An 18,413-nucleotide genomic window follows, 5' to 3' on the forward strand; every position below is an offset into this window, starting at 1 on the left:
AAGATCCTGATGTCACTGCTTTAAAAAAAATAATAGATAAACTAACAATAAATAATTTCTGAAGTATTCAACGGTACTACTTCATTTTCACGTCCCCAGCAATAAATGGATAAATTATGTGAAAAACGGTAGCCAAACGAAGGAAAGTATAAAAATTTTCCACTTCTGTTTTCTGAATTTGACGAATAAAAAATATAAATATTCCATGCAATAATATCTGAAATAACTCCAACAATACACTGAAGTGACAAAAGTCATGGGATACCTCCTAATATTTTATCGGTCCTCCTTTTGCCCGGCGAAGTGCAGCAACTCGACGTGGCATGGACTCAACAAGTCGTTGGAAGTCCCCTGCAGGAATATTGAGCCATGCTGCCTCTATAGACGTCCATAATTGTGAAAGTGTTGACGGTGCAGGGTTTTGGGCACGAACTGACTTCTCGATGATGTCCCATAAATTTTCGATGGGATTCATGTCGGGAGATCTAGGTGGCCAGATCATTCGCTGGAATTGTCCAGAATGTTCTTCTAACCAATCGCGAACGATTGTGACCCGGTGACATGGCGCATTGTTATCCATAAAAATCTCATCGTTGTTTGAGTACGTGAAGTCCATGAATGGCTGTAAGTGATCTCCAAGTAGCTGAAGGTATCCATTTCCAGTCAATGATCGGTTCAATTGTACCAGAGGACCGAGTTCATGCCATGTAAAAACAGCCCAGACCGTTATTGGAACCACCGCCAGGTTGAACAGTGCCTTGTTGACAACTTGGGTCCATGGCTTCGTGGGGGGTCTGCGCCACACTCGAACCCTACCATCAGCTCTTACCAACTGAAATCGTGACTCATCTGACCAAGCCACGGTTTTCCATTCGTTTAGGAACCAACCGATATGTTCACGAGCCCACGAGAGTCGCTGCAGGCGATGTCGTGCTGTCAGTAAAGACACTCGAGTCGGTCTTCTGCTGGCATAGCCCAAGGAAGACAAATTTCGCTGTACTGTCCTATCGAACACGTCCCTCGACGTCACATATTGATTTCTGCGGTTATTTGACGCAGTGGTGCTTGTCTGTGAAACATTGACAACTCTACGCAGACGTCGCTGGTCTCGGTCGTTAAGTGCAGGTGGTCGGCCACTGCGCTGTCCATGGTGGGATGTTACGTCTGAAACTAGATACTCTCGGCAAACTCTTAACAGTGTGGATCTCGGAATGTTGAATTCCCTAACGATATCCGAAATGGAATGACCCATGCATCTAGCTCCAACTACCATTCCGCGTTCAAAGTCTGTTAATTCTCGTCGTGCGGCCATAATCACGTCAAAGCCTCTTCACATGAATAACTTGAACACAAATGAAAGCCCTGCCAAAGCACTTCGCATTTATACATTTTCTACGCGATACTACTGCCATCTGTATATTTGCATATTGCTATCCCATGACTTTTGTCACTTCAGTGTAAATGGTAAATACGATAACAAGTAGCTAAAATAAATGCAGTCATATAGTCAAAATTTACAAGTGCTTGTCCGCGAGGAAAAAAACAACGCTGGCACGGTACTTCCACAACAGTTGATATTCGGTGTGTTTTGCCGTGAAAACGCGAGGGCTTTCTTGTTCAGCTTCCAAATCAGGAAGCGAGCACGCTATCAACGACTACGTAATGGAAACATGGACAATATATTCAGATTATTGGGGAGCTTACAAAACAGACGACTTGAAAAGGCTGGTCACAGCCATTTAACTGTGAATTAAGCATTTAATTTTGTTGAGCCAATATCGACTACTCGCACCTAAAATGTAAAACAATTGTGGGCTGTGTTAAATGGCGAAACAAAAAAAAGGAGGGGGTACGGCTCCACATCATCTAGAGTCGTATCTTTCGGTATTTATGTGGTAGAAGTCCTGTGGGAAAGGTAAGCTTTTTGATGTCATAATTAAAAGCAATCGGTTTGATAACAGGAGAAGGGAAAATCAAATGTACCTATTCAACTCATACCTTTCATTCTTTTCATAATATCTTAAAACTAAATTCAAAACAGTTCGCGGTAATTTCTTATTATACCGGCTCACAAGACTGAATCGCTGATCAACCGAGATATCTTGACAAAATCTTGCTACTTGTTCGTATACCACGCCATATGTTTCATCTCGGTTGATTAAAAATTAAATTTTACGGGATCACTCTAATAAAGAAGTAGCTAGTTCACAGAATACAAAACCTAAAATTACATTATAATAAAAGGCTTATAACATCCTATTGACTATATTACTGGAATCTTAAAATATACAATTTTAAGTACATACAAATAACATCTTACTTGAGTTTCAAAATAAAGATCTTAAAACTTATGATTTCATTTTTAATTGCTTCACAAATCACTGCCATCCATAGTTTCGAAACGATGAATAATTAAACTAAATATTTTGATATTTTTCAATGTTTACAAACACTGAGTTAGTACTTTTGTGTGTTAACAATTCATCTGTAACCTTTTTTACAAAGCTAAGCAGTAACATTTTTACAGGTGAAGATATGAAGTACCCAAATATAAATAATATAGCTAATATATTATAAATAAAATATATCGCAAAACTTAACACTGCGTAAACATTAAAGAATTCTATTGTCGCAGGGAAGAGTTTAGATTTGCAAATGATTTGATGAACTTTATAAATGGAAATAGAACAATACTGGGAATTCTGATTTGCTGTTCTTAACTGTATTTTTGTTTTAATCTGTGTTGGGTGTGCTACGTTAACCATGAGCTCGATTATTATCGGCCATAAGGGTTGCAAGACATTCGTATATTGCATTACATTATATTACTGTGTAAACGTAAACGTTGAGTACGTCGATGTGACTAATATTTTTATGCTTCGTCTTTTCTAATATAATATATATGGGTTGCATGCTGGCTCAAATTGTTTGGGCAATATTAACATATCGCTTAAACAGGTGTTGCTAGCGCGCATTTACCTTTTGGCTGCACTCTCTCTAAGCCATTACTACGCCCTGCCGTATTTCAGGCCCTTGATAGCTTCGTCATTTAGTTAACATTTAGGGGCCAACTCCTGTAGAATTTTGATAGCTTCGGCTATATCTTTAAGCATTAGTTAAGTTTGGTTTTCTTAGTACTCTTAAGTTCAAGTCCAAGTGGAGGCTTTTCTGTACGTCCTGAGAAAGGAGCCGTCTGTTAATTCTTATTTTGAGCAATAAAGGATAATTAACCCTTCCTGAGTTACGTTCCTGTTTCCCGAGCTAAAGCGATTATTCGCTTACCAGTGCTTAAGACTCTACACACATAGCTGTAAATTCAAAGTTGAATCCCTACACACTGAAACCGTGATTTGACTCAAAACTCGGAATAATTTACATAGTTGTATATGTTATAAGCGATTTACTTTACCAACCGAAAAGCAAACATTGCACAACATATTTTCAGCGTTATATAAGCGTCCATACCTTACAAGCGTTGTAAAAATAAATTATGAACGTTATTATTCTCGTAAAAACAAAGTAAAGCTATAGTTAGCACCAAATTGCACTTGAAGATAGAAAATGTACTTATGCATCAAAAGAAAACAATTAGTATTGAATTAACATCTTTTTAGATGAAAATAATATTTAATTTTCGTTAGGAAGGTTAGGAAGGAACATTAAAACACTCAGGGAGATGGGTAGCTATACCTTACACGAGTAATGCCAGGTTAACTTTGCAACTCATAAAATCAAGCAACTTAAGTTATTTCACGTCCAAATTTACCAATAGCCTGAAAGCTAAGGAAGTCTTTAACATCCTAGATCTCCTTGAAATTAACGTCGGAGTTGTCCTTTAGGGCAGAAAGGGCTCTTTGTGAAGCTGGTGTTGCCAGAGCAGTTTTCACAGATCTGAAATCTGCAACCTCCTTCAGAAATGTGTTTGCTGTGCCGGAAGACACCAGGCTCAAGAATGTCCAGAACGTAAGCAGAATCTATTAAATGTGCGAACGGTCTGGTACCTCACAGTGAGAATTGGGCATCCTGCCTAAGATATACCAAGTCAAGGTGTATGAACAGAAATCCCAGTCCCTTCCGATCGCGAAACACACCAGAAAATGCTCTCTTTGCCTCATTTGTTAAATTTACCTCCTCTCTGGAGCCAATTTGACTCTATATTGCCCCATCGTTCTTTCGGTTGGAATGCAAATTTCTAATCAACCTGGTATTAACAAGAAAAATCTGCTTTTAGGTTTCAAAGCTGCACTGCCTCAACTCAAAGTACATCTGGTGCTGCCGCCGCATACTATATTTTTTAGGGTTACGTAACTCTTAAATATGATATTATAAACATTAAAATTCAATATTTTTAAAAGTTGGAATTTTCGCAATTTTTGTTTCTGGAATGCAAACGACATTATGCCCAAGCATTTTTAAATTCTGAGATCTGCGAGAAAAGCTTTGATGTTATTCTTGCCGAAGAGACGAACTCCAGGAAAAGAGCTCCCATGATAGCAAATTACAAATTTTATCGTAATGAGAGTTGACACTTGAGATCAGGATCTGGACACACGGGCGGCTTTCACTGTCAGTTCGGGTATAGTGCAGAACCAGCAAATATCTAGAGAAACACCTTACATTCTATCGTAATTAAGTTTAATCTTTTTCATTACTGGCCTCCTAAAATAGTTATTATAAAAAGGAAAAGAAGCATATAGTTCTTTTAATTAATCTAGCTGATGTAATTTCACAAGTCCAGCTAATAACTAATAATTGAAATGAATTTGCAGATGCAGCTTTTCATTCGCTTAGTTTATTAATTAATAACACAGCATTTGATAAAAAATTAAATATCTTACACTTCGCTGAACAATAGCACACTACAGTGAAGAAGCCAGATATATTTTAATTCAGAATGGAAGCAAATTTTGTTTAAATCTCTAAGTTTGTTGTCTAAATTCGAGAGACAAATTTATGGTGCTTTATCAAGTGACAAAACGCTTCTTTTATATTGGAGTTTCTTTACTCAGTTTGAAACACTTCGAGTGGCAATACGAAACTTCTGAGTAATCCTGGGTTTTCATTAAAAGTTCCATAAATTCACTTAAAATACGAAATAAATAAAAAACGGATTCGAAGGCGATGTTATTTTCGACAGTACAATTAAACTGAAAGAAGAAATATACTGTGTTTTGCCGATTGGTAACACACGGCCTTCATTCCGTTGAATATTTTGACTAAATTTGAAGCTTAAATATCTTATGGTTTTCAGAATTTGAACACAAAAGCTGAGTTTTTAAGTGCTTTAAATTCGCAAAAAAATGCACAATAACTTTTATTGTTCTTTGTAGTTTTTTAGTTTTGTTTTCATGCATATTCTATCAAACATATCCGAATCCTTTAAAGCTTTTCCGATAAATGGAATGGTTAAAAGATCAAAAACAACGTTACAGAAAATATTTAAAAATTAAAATTTTTTAAATGTTAAAATTTAAATTGCTGAAAAATTAAAAATTCAAGCCCTATGTAAATGTTAAAAGTTTGCATGGGAACGTAATATGTAAGAGCGAAAATTATAAAAATTTAAAATAAGCAGTGTTTAGTTAATTATGACCTGTACTATATATTGTTCATATATTTCGTATTGCAAATTTTTATAGCAAAACGCTTTCAAATCGGATGGGAAAATTTGACGATATATATACATTTTTTTACAGAATGGAAAGAAGTAACAAGATACTTAGTTGGTACTATGATTCTATCTTTTATAATGTAACGTAATTTAACATTTCTTATTGTAGACTTTAACATTTCTTATTTCACATTTTTCTTCACTTAGCTTTTTTTTTTTTTTCCATTTCGGGATATTGCTATAAAATGAAGCAAAATAATTCCAAGAAATCTCTCAAAGATGCAGGATACTCCAAAGAAAAGTAAAGCTCTGTTTACGATTTACGAATGTTTTAAAGCTGCAAGAATGAAAAAGAAAAAATAGAGAAAACTAGATTCTTAACACAAAAACCTTTGAAAGTGATAAGTGGTTAACATTCCAGGGATATCAATGTTGATAGGTCACTCCACTCTTTCAGCTTGGAAAACGAGGAAAAAGACATGGCCACTAAAGTGGACATTTCCGTCCCTTCAGACAGGGAATAAATACTGAGCTCAGTGTAATGGCTATCCCGGGCCCGAAAAAGGTTAAAATCGCATAACATACGAGATAAATCAAAACTAAATTCGAAATCCAAACTTCCAGCTTCAAGATGTATAATATCCGGGTGGAAATCTATGTGTGTTCAAAATCTGGCTGTTTTAGGTTCCTCCACAATGCGAAGAACATACACACATATAGATTCTTCATTATTCGGCAGTAGAGATTAAACTTTACAGTGGTGGCCAAAATTGTGGACACTTTTGGAAATTTTTGTTTTCGAACTTTGTATGTTTATAGAAAACGTTACATTTCACAAAATGCAAACTTGTATATATCATTTTAAAGAGAATTTATTACTGAATTCAATACAAAACACAAAATTCAATTATTTGCAATAAAAAAAAGTTAAACGATAATAGTTATCGATATACATTAGATAGTGATCATTGCAGTGAGTTATCAGTACTTAGTAGGGTACCCTTTATTTTTGATTACAGCTTCACATCGACGTTTCATTGAGCTGACAAGAGTTTTAAGCTCTTCTTTCGTTACTACATGATGTCAGGAAACAATTATAGCCTCAATTAGTTCCCTTTTATTTGATGGGCGCCTCATTCGGACAAGAGTTTTCCAACGGTGGCACAAATTTTCGATAGGATTGAGGTCAGGACTGTTTCCTGGCCATGACAACAATTTAATGCTCTTTGTACAAAACCACTCTTTCGATATTTTGGCCGTGTGGCAAGGAGCAGAATCCTGCTGAAAAATAAACGAAGCATTGTTGGGAAAGAGAACTCTGATGGAAGGCAGAAGTTTTGGTTCTAGAATAGTGTCAATGTATTTTCTGGCATTCAGTGTCGCATCGATGACATGAAGGCGACCTATATCATCTGCTGATATGCATGACCAAATCATATCACTAACTGGGTTCTTCACAGTTGCTTGAATGCAGTCAGGATGTAGCTCTTTTCCTATTCTACGTCTTACATATTTTCGCCCATCACTACCGAATAACGATATCTTAGTTTCATCACTCCATATAATTTGTGACCACCGATCATCTGTCCAATTAATGTGTTCCTTTGCCCACTGTAGTCTTTTTTTTTTTCGTTGCGGAAAATTAAGATAAGGCTTTTTTCGTGGAATACTACCTCTCAGTCCAACATCTGTTAATCTTCTCCTGATTGTTCTTGAACTGACAGAAACACCAGCATCATTCAGATCACTTCTGATGGCCACTGATGACATTTTTGTATCTTGGAGACATAGTCTTTTTATTCTTCTGTCATCAATAGATGTGGTGCACCTTTTTCGGCCTTTTCCTTCTTTGTTTTTTATTGAATTTGTCTCCTGATATCGTAAACAAAACTTTCGGACTCCAGATGTAGTCACTGAACCACGCACCTGTCTTGCAAGTTCAGCATTGGAAAGACCACTTTCTCGTAACACAATAATATTACATCTCTTTCTAGGTGCGCAATCTTCTCTTTTATTTGATGTCATTGCTTCTTGACTAAATATTAAAAATTTTTACAAAAATTCCTACTTGTAATTGCAGTGTATAAGAAACAGGTCCTCCTTCTACACAACAAAGCAAAATAATGAATTGTTTCAAGTGTAAACATGATGTCAGCTTCTACTGGCAGTTACTAACATTTGATTGGTTCTCAGAACAAGAACAGTGATTGGTCAGGAATGCTAGACATTACAAACCAGTTCATAACTGTGTTTTTTATTTATATTAAAGTACATATAACATTTTTTGTATTGCAAATAATTGAATTTTGTGTTTTGTGTTGAATTCAGTCATAAATTCTCTTTAAAATGATATATACAAGTTTACATTTTGAGAAACGTAACATTTTCTATAAGCATACAAAGTTCGAAAACATAAAAATTTCCAAAAGTGTCCACAATTTTGGCCACCACTGTATAGTTAATATACATCTATTACGCACTGAATAATCATGTACCTAATGTGTCTGTACACAAAATGTCTGTATATAAGTATATGAATTTATGTTCTATATATATATATGATAATGTAACTATGCATCTGCACATTTTATCCTGTAACACGGCACCGTATCGCAAAAAACTAACTAGAGCCCAACTCTAAAATTAATTGCACCAATTATATAAACATAAAAATTTCCAAAAGTGTCCGCAATTTTGGCCACCACTGTATTACAATAGATAAATAAATCTTAAATTTTACATAGATCGGTTGCCAATAAATCGTACAGCAGTATTTCACTTCCTTTTGCAAATTCTAAGATGACAAGTCATAAATAAATATTTTTATATTTAGTTTCAAAATTAACATACATGTGCATATTTGATCTGCAAGTAATATATGAAACAATTCGCTTAAAGATTTATGGGAAATGTGACCATCCTAATAACAATCATGTCGAGAGCTTCACTGAAGTATCATTCTAAGCTTATATGATCATTTGCGTTTAGATTTCGAGTTTTGAGGCTCAAGCTATTAATTAAATGTTCACCTTTCTAAAAATACGCTTAAATGAAGTAAATACGTGGAGTCTATCTGATACGTAACCGAGTACAGCATTGTTTTTTCTGCAGTCTGTTGGAAGTTGATTACTCTAGCGACTAAACATCATTAAATGGTAAAATAAAGTTTTGTTTTCTAAAGACCAGAAGTTACGTAATGCCTGGAATTTACGATATTGCATTCGAAATACCACACCACCAGCTAATTCCGCCCGTTGCATTTCAGGAGTTTGTTAACAATCGCAAACATTGAACTGCGCCAGTTATGCGATAGATTGATATTTTAGTAGATTTGTTGATCAGTAAACTGACAACAGATTAAAATTTGTCGCACGATGAATTTGCATAGATCTTTTTTGAATTTCTTATTTGATTTTTCATTTTATTTTATTTATTATCCATAAACGGATACTACTCTCAAACACGATTTTGTGTTGTTGCACTTTTTATTCGACATTTTTGTCATTCGGAGAAACGGTATTTTATTCTTTCATATTTAATATGTCTACTATTAATCAATAATCTAAACTATGTAAAACCAACAGATGCACTTTTTAAGAATATTCTTGTTTACTTTTTAATCTGTTCGATTTAAATAAAACTGTACTAAATTCATGATATATCTAATTAAAAACATTAAAGTCTCATTAATGGCAGAGTTGTTAAGATCACTGAATACTGAGCGACAGGGTTCTGTTTCAGTCAAATGTGCTGGTTGAATGGTAGGCTTTTCCAGATGTGTAGCATGTATACAAGACTTCTTACCCTTAGAAAGTCCTCCACGAAGGCATTGTTCCCCTTTAAGCTGATAGTCATTGCGTGCTTTTACACTTTTAGGGATTTATATTTATTTTAAATAATTCATTTAGTTTAATTTTACGTTCTTTCCTATAAGCCTTCATTCCTCTAATTATCCATGGCAGAATATTTAAATTTGGTAGCGCGAGTGAAGTAATGCAAATTCTACCTTGAGGAGAAAAGATTTAAATACTGAGTTGTAAAAGGGAAAATTGGAGAGTTTGGGCAACCGCCGTCACCTCTGTAGCTTGAGCTTCTATTTCTGCAGTTATTGCTGGTTAACGTGGCGTAACAGCTATTACTTTGCTGCCACTAGATTTTGACGCGGTTTCAAGAAACGGAATTATCTGATCCCTGTAGTGTAATTTCTACTACTTGTTAATATCCTGGACGTTTTACTTTAGTTCTTGCTATCTGAGTTACCGCCCGAGTGAGGCATAGTGTGTTAGCGTCAAGTCCAAGCATTGGAAATTTTAAAGAGTTTAATAAAGGGGTACTTTTAACCCTTCTCTTGTGTAGTTTCTACACTTACTTCAATTGTCTCTTTAAAAGATAGACACGTGGTTCTCACACCCTAAACAAATAACCAGGACTAAACACGAAATGAATTCATTAAGCTTAAGAACTTCGGTAGCACTACTCCATAGTTCAGTTTCTTTACGTGTTTTATAATCTAACTTCTGAAGCACAATTTTCAGCAGCAGGAATGTCAAAAAAATATAACTTTTAGCACACCGTTACGAACTTTGTATATAATATATAAATGAGTTTAGTGAAATTTTATGTAAATTGTAGTATCTAATGCAACATGAAAGGCTCAAATGCGAAGCATCGCTGGAAAAATAACATTAAAGGTACAGGTGTAAATCCGTTTAACATTCAGGTAAACCGTTTATCACGTTTGTTTGGGTTTTGATGACGAATTTTTGTCTCCAAGTTTGGCAAAAAATCGCCAAACGCTGCCAGTCTTTTCTACCATTTTGGTCCGATTCCTATGTAACTGAATATATGTGTATAGCTTCCTGCTATTTCGAGAAATTGAACGTATAGAAATTATCTCGGTGGAGGGGGAAAGACTATATAATACGAAGGAGAGCATCAGTTTAGTTCAGATTTTAGCCCCAAAGTATTTAAAATTCAGAATATTGAATTCAGTAGAATTGAAGTACTGAGAGAGTACAGAATAGCTTATGAGGCTGTTAGCATTACTTTGTGTTCAACTTTATTAGTACAATCGTGTGCAAAATTAAGTGAATTTGGAAATTATATCTATTTTTACAAACAATATCGAACCACAGCTACTAATTATGTCACCGCAGTATTATGCAAATATTCAGAGTCGAATAGGTAAGCGTACACGTCCGTGTCGGTGAAACTGTACTTGTGGAGGGGATATAAGCGTAAGAGGGGTTTTAGCAATTTGTGAACAGATACTCCAACACGATATTCGCAATGTTTCTCGCAACAGTTGGGTAAATTTGATAAGGTATCAGGTAAAATGAGTAGTCCTGACGTATAGATGATGAAATGGGCTATAAGATTGTCGTTAGATTAAAGACAAGCCAGTCACAAGCGCAGGTGGCTACAGAGCTCAGTGTAACTAACAGTGTCGTCTGCAATTTTCGGAAACAATTTCAGGCCTCTAGATCCATATCGAAAAGACCGGGATAAAGTCGACAAAGATCCATAACGATAGCTAAGGATCATTATTTGGCACTTTCAGCGCGCAGACACAGTATTGATACAGCTTCACAGTTTTCACGTGAGTTGTATGTTGACTTAGGAACCCGAGTTTCAGGATCTATAATTGCTGCAAGCCTCACTGAGATACCGCTGTATGCCGGAAGACCAACTGTTTGCGGCCATTTCACCATAGGACACAAGAGAGCACTTTTAGCATAGAAGAGACAAAGTCGCCTTGGAGCAGACTTGAATGGGGCTTCGTGCTTTTCACAGATAGGTCGAGTCTCGGAGCACCTGTATCTCAAGAAAGCCTGGAATATGATATCATCTCTTCTACATCAGAGAAAAGGATCATTACAATGGTGGAAATATAATGGTTTTGGCAGCTATTTTATGTTGACAATAGCACACCCCTTCATTTGCTAAAGACTCCCTGACTACTATAGGGTATAGAGAGGATATCTGAAAGCCTTATATTCGACTTTTCAGGGGTACAATTTGTATCGGGTTTCGGTGAATGGACGACAACGCTAGTTTACATGGAGCTCATCTGGTCAGCGATTAGCTGGAAACTGAGGATCTTTACCGTATGAATTCACTAGTCATATTTCTTGACCTTAACCCTATACAACATGTCTGGAACGCTCTTGGAGGACAATTTTATCTCGCCATTCCCCTCCCAGAACCATCCAGGTATTAAAAAGTGCCTTGGTGCAGGAATGGGATCGACTGCCACAGGGACTTCTTAACTCCAACCAACACTGCAAGTCTTACCACCGCCGGCGTCATCAACGTCACTTCTACCTTTCAGTATAAATTAGTTCAAGTAACATGCATTACATTGCATAGGGATATATATAGTTGTTTCAGGTCGTCTGAAAAGTTGCTGAACTGTAAAGTACTGTTAAATAAATTTCATCAAGCTTTTCTCGGTTCTGTATGCATTCGCTACATTAAAATCTTTAGAAAGCTTAAACTTCAAATAATGTTTCTTATTATAACATCTTATTCTCTTTAGTGATTTAGGAACACATTACTTAAACCCATATTGTTGGTTGCATAGGTGTTTGAATTGAAATTCTTTTAACCTTCGTATCAGCCTTGAACAGCATTGAATTGAAAACCCAAATTACCATCGACATTTTGGAAATACTTTACTGCGTCAATTAACATAGCTTTCAAGTAATGAGAGTTTTTAAACTCCTATTAGTGTTATCAGGGTCTATGTTCCTTCTAACCTTCTTCGGGAACATACAAGGACCTGACTCGGAACAGAGAGCTTACTAAAGCTATGTTCACTAATTGTGGTAAGTAGACAGGATACAGACGAAGGGTATACAAAACCCTTTATTTTTCTCTATATACAATAACTTCCGTACTTCGGAATACACTGACCCGCCACTTGGGGTCTAACGTAAAAGTATAAAAATAAAACTAAACTCTAATTTAACTTTAGAATAATACGCGTAGAAGATTGGCCTTATAATAACAGGAAGCGTATGTAGCACAGAGACTGTGAACACTACAGTACGTTTAATTTATCAAGAGGATTAAAACCTCTGGCCTGGAAGGCAAACAGCAACTGCGTAACTTCTAAGGTAAGCGGCCTGCTTTGACTCACTGCTTCCTCTCTCTCGCTTGGCAAAAGGCCACACTTAAATACTTGGCGTTCGCCAGACAAACTTTGCATAAATACCTTCACGCTTATAATTCTGGCCGGAAGTAGAAAATAAGAAGTGATAGTAAAGATTTAAAATAAAATAAACGTTAGTAAAACTTAAGATCCTTACAGTGTAAACAATATTTTCGCACTACAAGTTAATCCATTATGTTTTTTTACCAAAAATGTTAGTACTGGTTATTCGTTAACGCCTGACAGATTTACCGAAATGAAGTTTAAGATTAGAATGATTGTATTTAATTCTACATTCAACGTGCTCACGGAACACAGAATTTTAAAAGTTCTTATCTCAAAACATTCCTTTTTTTTTCCAGTATCGGGAACTAAATTCTGAACTCTCATTTTTCGTCCATAATTTCTTATTTCATCTTCATTTCTGCTTACAGTTTCTTCATAACTGCTAATAGCATTTTAGATTTTATTGATTTTAGCTTTTAGTGCCGTTTTTGTACTATCCAAAGGTAAGGCGTTGATTCCGTTGTTGTTCTAGACTTGCCAGAAAAATGTATCCTAAGTAGTTAAATTAAAAGGGTACAGACATGACCACACAAGTGATTTTTCAGCCTTTACTTTCTCACATGTTAGTTGCAGAAATGTATTTCTGTTAAAGATGCTAAGATGACATCGCGTCTTGGATTTATTTGAGATTTTGGAGGTGAGAGTCTCTCTTAGTCTAGAATATATACATAATTGTTTCAAGCCATTTATAAAAGGCCGAGTATTTTTGAAAATGAACTACAAGCCTAAGAGTTTACAGGATGGCTTAGCAGTCACGAATATCAAAATTTCCAAAAACGTAAAATTTATCAACTTCTTTCACATTTGCGCAGCAGAATTTAAGCTGTACTCGATAGAAGGAAGCTAAACTTGCCCGTAAGTGAATATACAGCCGATTCAGCGAAATTGATGACGAGATGTCAGTTCGCTGTGACTGATCGATTCTTACGCATCTAAAAGTGAAAATTCAGAATATTTAGAATAAATCTTTATACCAGTTTCCGTGAAGTAGCAAGGCTTAGTTGTTAGCAACGAACTTGGTATGCCAGGTTTAACCATAAAGCCTTCGTGTGAATTTTCCACTACAAACAGGCTACTGACGTAGTGCAAGAATGGGTCCACATGCAGTCAAAAGCATTTATTATTGCGAAATTAAGGAAGGGCACAGGATCAAATTTATTGTAATAGCAAGTGGTTAGAAACGGAAATAGTGTGTAATGGAGTGATCATACGAAGGCAGTGTTGAAACAAGTGACATAAGCCGAACAATGTACCTAGGCAACCAAATCTTGCTACGCCACAGAAACTGCTATAATGATTTTGCCAGAATGCTCTAACAGTTCAACATTATGCCAAGTTCATGTAAAAACTAAGCAGTTACAACAAAGAAAACACGAAATGACATTTAGTCAACAATTTCACTGAATCGGTTGTGCATTCATGCATGCATAACATTATCTTCTTAACAGTTCGTAACATTATCTCCCTTAACACCGAAATGGGTATAAACCCATTTCCGCAAGTTTTGAACGAAGTTAGTAGAATTTATAGCTGTGATAGTAATGACGATTACAACATCATTCGAAAGCTCCCTTAGTCGTTCTGCTATTCGGTGAATAAAGTTTAGCTAATAAACACTTGTTTAAATCCTTCTATTGTAAGGATCTTAAGTTTTACTAACGTTTATTTTATTTTAAATCTTTACTATCACTTCTTATTTTCTACTTCCGGCCAGAATTATAAGCGTGAAGGTTTTTATGCAAAGTTTGTCTGGCGAACGCCAAGTATTTAAGTGTGGCTTTTTTGCCAAGCGAAAGAGAGGAAGCAGTGAGTTCGAAGCAGGCCGCTTACCTTAGAAGTTACGCAGTTGCTATTTGCCTTCCAGGCCAGAGGTTTTAATCCTCTTAATAAATTAAACGTATTGTAGTGTTCACAGTCTCTGTGCTACATACGCTTCCTGTTATTATAAGGCCAATCTTCCACGTGTGTTATTCTAAAGTTAAATTAGAGTTTAGTTTTATTTTTTATACCTTTTACGTTAGACCCCGAGTGGAGGGTCATTGTATTCCGAAGTACGGAAGTCATTGTATATAAAGAAAAATAAAGGGTTTTGTATCCTGTCTACTTACTACAATTAGTGAACATAGCTTTAGTAAGCTCTCTGTTCCTAGTCAGGTCATTGTATGTTTCCGAAGAAGGTTAGAAGAAACATTGAACCTGATAGTGGCGCCCGAAGAAGAATAACCATGGCCGAATTTCAAGAAGAACCTGTGCTGCCTGCAGAAACGGCTCAGAATCCAGAAATGCCAGCTGCCGCCCTGGAAGGATTTGGGTACATCGTCCAGACCATGCGCGCTTCGATGAAACCAGAAGCAACGTTTAATGGAAACTCACCGGTAACCAGTTTTTTGGAAAAATTGGATGACCACTTCATGCTCTACCCCGTGCACGAGTTTCAAAAAGTTACCTTAGCTACCAGCGCTTTGAGGGGCCAAGCGCTTAACTGGTTCAAATGTATCGGCAGAAGTCTCTTGGGTCAAGTAGGAAGTCCCACCTATACTTATGAAAATTTCAAGACTGCCCTAATAAAAGCCTTCCCTGTTGTAAGGGATCGTGCGAAATTAGAAACGGAACTTTTTAGCATATATCAACAAAGAATCGAAAACCTGTCGAGCTTTATTTTAAGAAAAATTCACGTTTTCAAGCTCTTGTATGGAAACCGTCCGGATCCTGAAATAATTCAAGTGATTTTGCCGAGGTTACTACCCCAAGTGCAAGACTTTATTGAATTAAGAAATCTCACTACACTGGAAAAGTTATTTGAGCTAGCAATCCAGTTTGAAAGTAGAAGAACGGCGGACGTCGAAAGAAGACGCCAATATCAACAGCGAAACCAATTTGGTACGCCAAGACTACAACAAACTCAAGCATACGGCTACGGAGAAAAAGCGAATCAGTGGGCAAGGAAACCCGAGCATTCAAAAACAGCCGGCGAACGTCGACAGTTCAATAGCAACCCAGGAAAAAAGTCTCAAGGCCAGGGGAAAAAGAAGGAAAGCACGGAAAGGAAAAATAATTTAAACTAAAACGAATTTCTGCGACTGGGTGAAATCATAGATTGAATGTCAGCTCGTGTTTGCTATGACATGTTGGGTTGCATCTTGTACTTGGTTGGCATAAAGTTCGATAATTAGAAGAAGAATGTTCGACGTGACCTTCGCAGGTAGTTTGCAAGCGTTTATCTTTGTTGTTAAGATGAAAACAGTCACTACATAGACGAACGCTTTTTGGAAGTTTAAGGGAACTTCTTCTCTGAACGCATGCAGAAAGTTGCGCGAATATTTTTAAAAATTTAAACACCTTGCAGAGAAAAGGTCGGAAAAATACGGTAGATGATATATATATATACATACACACACACATATATATATATAAAATGTTGTATGATCATAAATTCTCCAAGTTCGAAAACAAGTTATTCTAATACTTGCGCAATAGCTGCAAAGTAAGGTAATAATAATTTATTTACTAAAGAAATATTAATTATATTATATCCTAACATTAATTTTAGTAGAAGTATCTAAAAAGAGTGAACCCATAGAATGAACCCATAGTGAGAAGCTTAATTCCGAAAATTGTTTTAAAGTAACTTCAATGTGAATTGTTAAAAATGTTTTACGGGGACTTGAAGTAAATCATGAATATCAAAATTTCAATTGGTAAAAGAAATTAAATTAAAAGCAAGCAACCATTGCTATTGATCGGAAACTAGTGGACTTTTCAAGAAAACAAACCAACTCCCGTTCAATGAACAATATTTACTAAATAAATACGAAGGTGTTTCGTCTTTTACTCAAGTAATAATGGTGATGCCAAACCGGCAAATCAAGTTAGGCCAAATATTTCCGTGAAGCGAAGGCATTTAGAACCAAAGTAGAGCACCAAAGAATTCATTCTTATTAAGCATTTTCGCTAATACAATTTTCAGCGAAAAGGAATCCAGGCAGCTAAATTGATACAATACTTGAATAATTGTCCCCCGACACCCTCGCTTTTATGCATTTTAATTCAAAACTATTTGTAAAAAATTAAACATGGTAATCTTAATTGGAATTATGAAATAGAACACAAAGTAATTGAAAAAACATTAGAAAATTAAGAAATATTTTGCAATCTTTGCAAAAACAAATAAAATAATAAAAATTAAAAATTAATATATATATAATAAGAAAAGGGAATGTACATGAAGATATAAAAGGCCAGAAAAAGCATTAATTAACTTACGTTCTTTCTAGTGGGATGTGGGCAAAGTGCTTTCTTTGGCGTCTTGCTCAAAAGGGTTGTGTGTCCGAAATTCTTTATCGGCAGCGGGGACTTTGAAATATTTCAGGCGGCGTAACTTGTGAGAAGTAATTTATGGGATAAGGGAGGGACTAGGAATGCTTGAGGAACGTTTTTTGCGGAGTTCTTATGTGAATGAATACGTCTGTTTAAATTTTGAATATACTAGTGAATGGAAATTAATTAATTTCTGGCTAACTGTCGTGTCGGAACGTGGAAGAAATTAAGAAAAGGAAAAAAGTAATTTTCACTGTCAAAGAGCTATTTGACAGACTAAAGATTAAGAAATAGGCCCATTTTTTTAGTAACAGCATAAGAAACGTTTGACAACAATTAGCTTTTTACATTATATACAGCTTTGAAATTACACTATGTACAAATCCTTCAACTGATAGCCATCCAACTTATACCGCCTTCTCAGGTTTAGGAACAAATTATCATATCCCTATCAGTTAAATGATTTAGAGTGCGTATTTAACGCCTGCTCTTTTAAGGCAATGATTAATAAATTGATTAGGTATTAGATTATTTTTTGAGAATTTTAATAAGGAGCAAAATTTCGCGTCGTAGATCTATCGTATCTGTGCAAATATTTTTAATACGTTGTATTTGATTTATTATTGTATTGCTAATTATTTTTTGGAGGTGTTGGAATACCAATTTATTAATTTCTTAGTATTGAAACTGAAGTTTCTTGTTTTGTCAAACAGTAAAATTTTTTGTAGTTAATGATTTGAAGATCGAGATAGTCTATGTTATTTTGCGAATTATTAGTTTTATTAAGTGTAAAGCAATTTGGATAAATCTCAAAGTATTCAATCTTATTAAAATTATTAAATGTAATAAGATCATTTATATATCTGTAAGTGTGCTTGTAGTAATTTAATTCTTGCTGTTGTAAATTTTTTCGAAGTTAAATTCTTTGATAAATAAAAAGATATAACAGATCGAGGTACTGGAATGGGAGCCCACTGGAAGACCTCTGACTTGTCTAAAAAGTTGATTTTGAAATTTAATGTAGTTATGAAAAAGTGTGCAATTTAGGTAGGTTTTCTATTTACTAAGATTCATAATCGTGAGTATATCAGGGAAGAGTTTAAGCAGATCTATTAGACTAGTATAACTTTCTTCTAAAGGAAGTGAGGTATATAAATCATAGCAGTTAATGTTTTGTATGTCAATTGTTTGAATGAAATTAATGACAGGAGTGTTATTATGCATCATCCAGCAATAGTTATGATTAGTGTTACAATCGTTGAAAAT

Source organism: Stegodyphus dumicola, chromosome 9, assembly GCF_044657685.1.
Source record: "Stegodyphus dumicola isolate Sdum_Otavi_A_Nest chromosome 9, ASM4465768v1".
NCBI lineage: Eukaryota > Metazoa > Arthropoda > Arachnida > Araneae > Eresidae > Stegodyphus > Stegodyphus dumicola.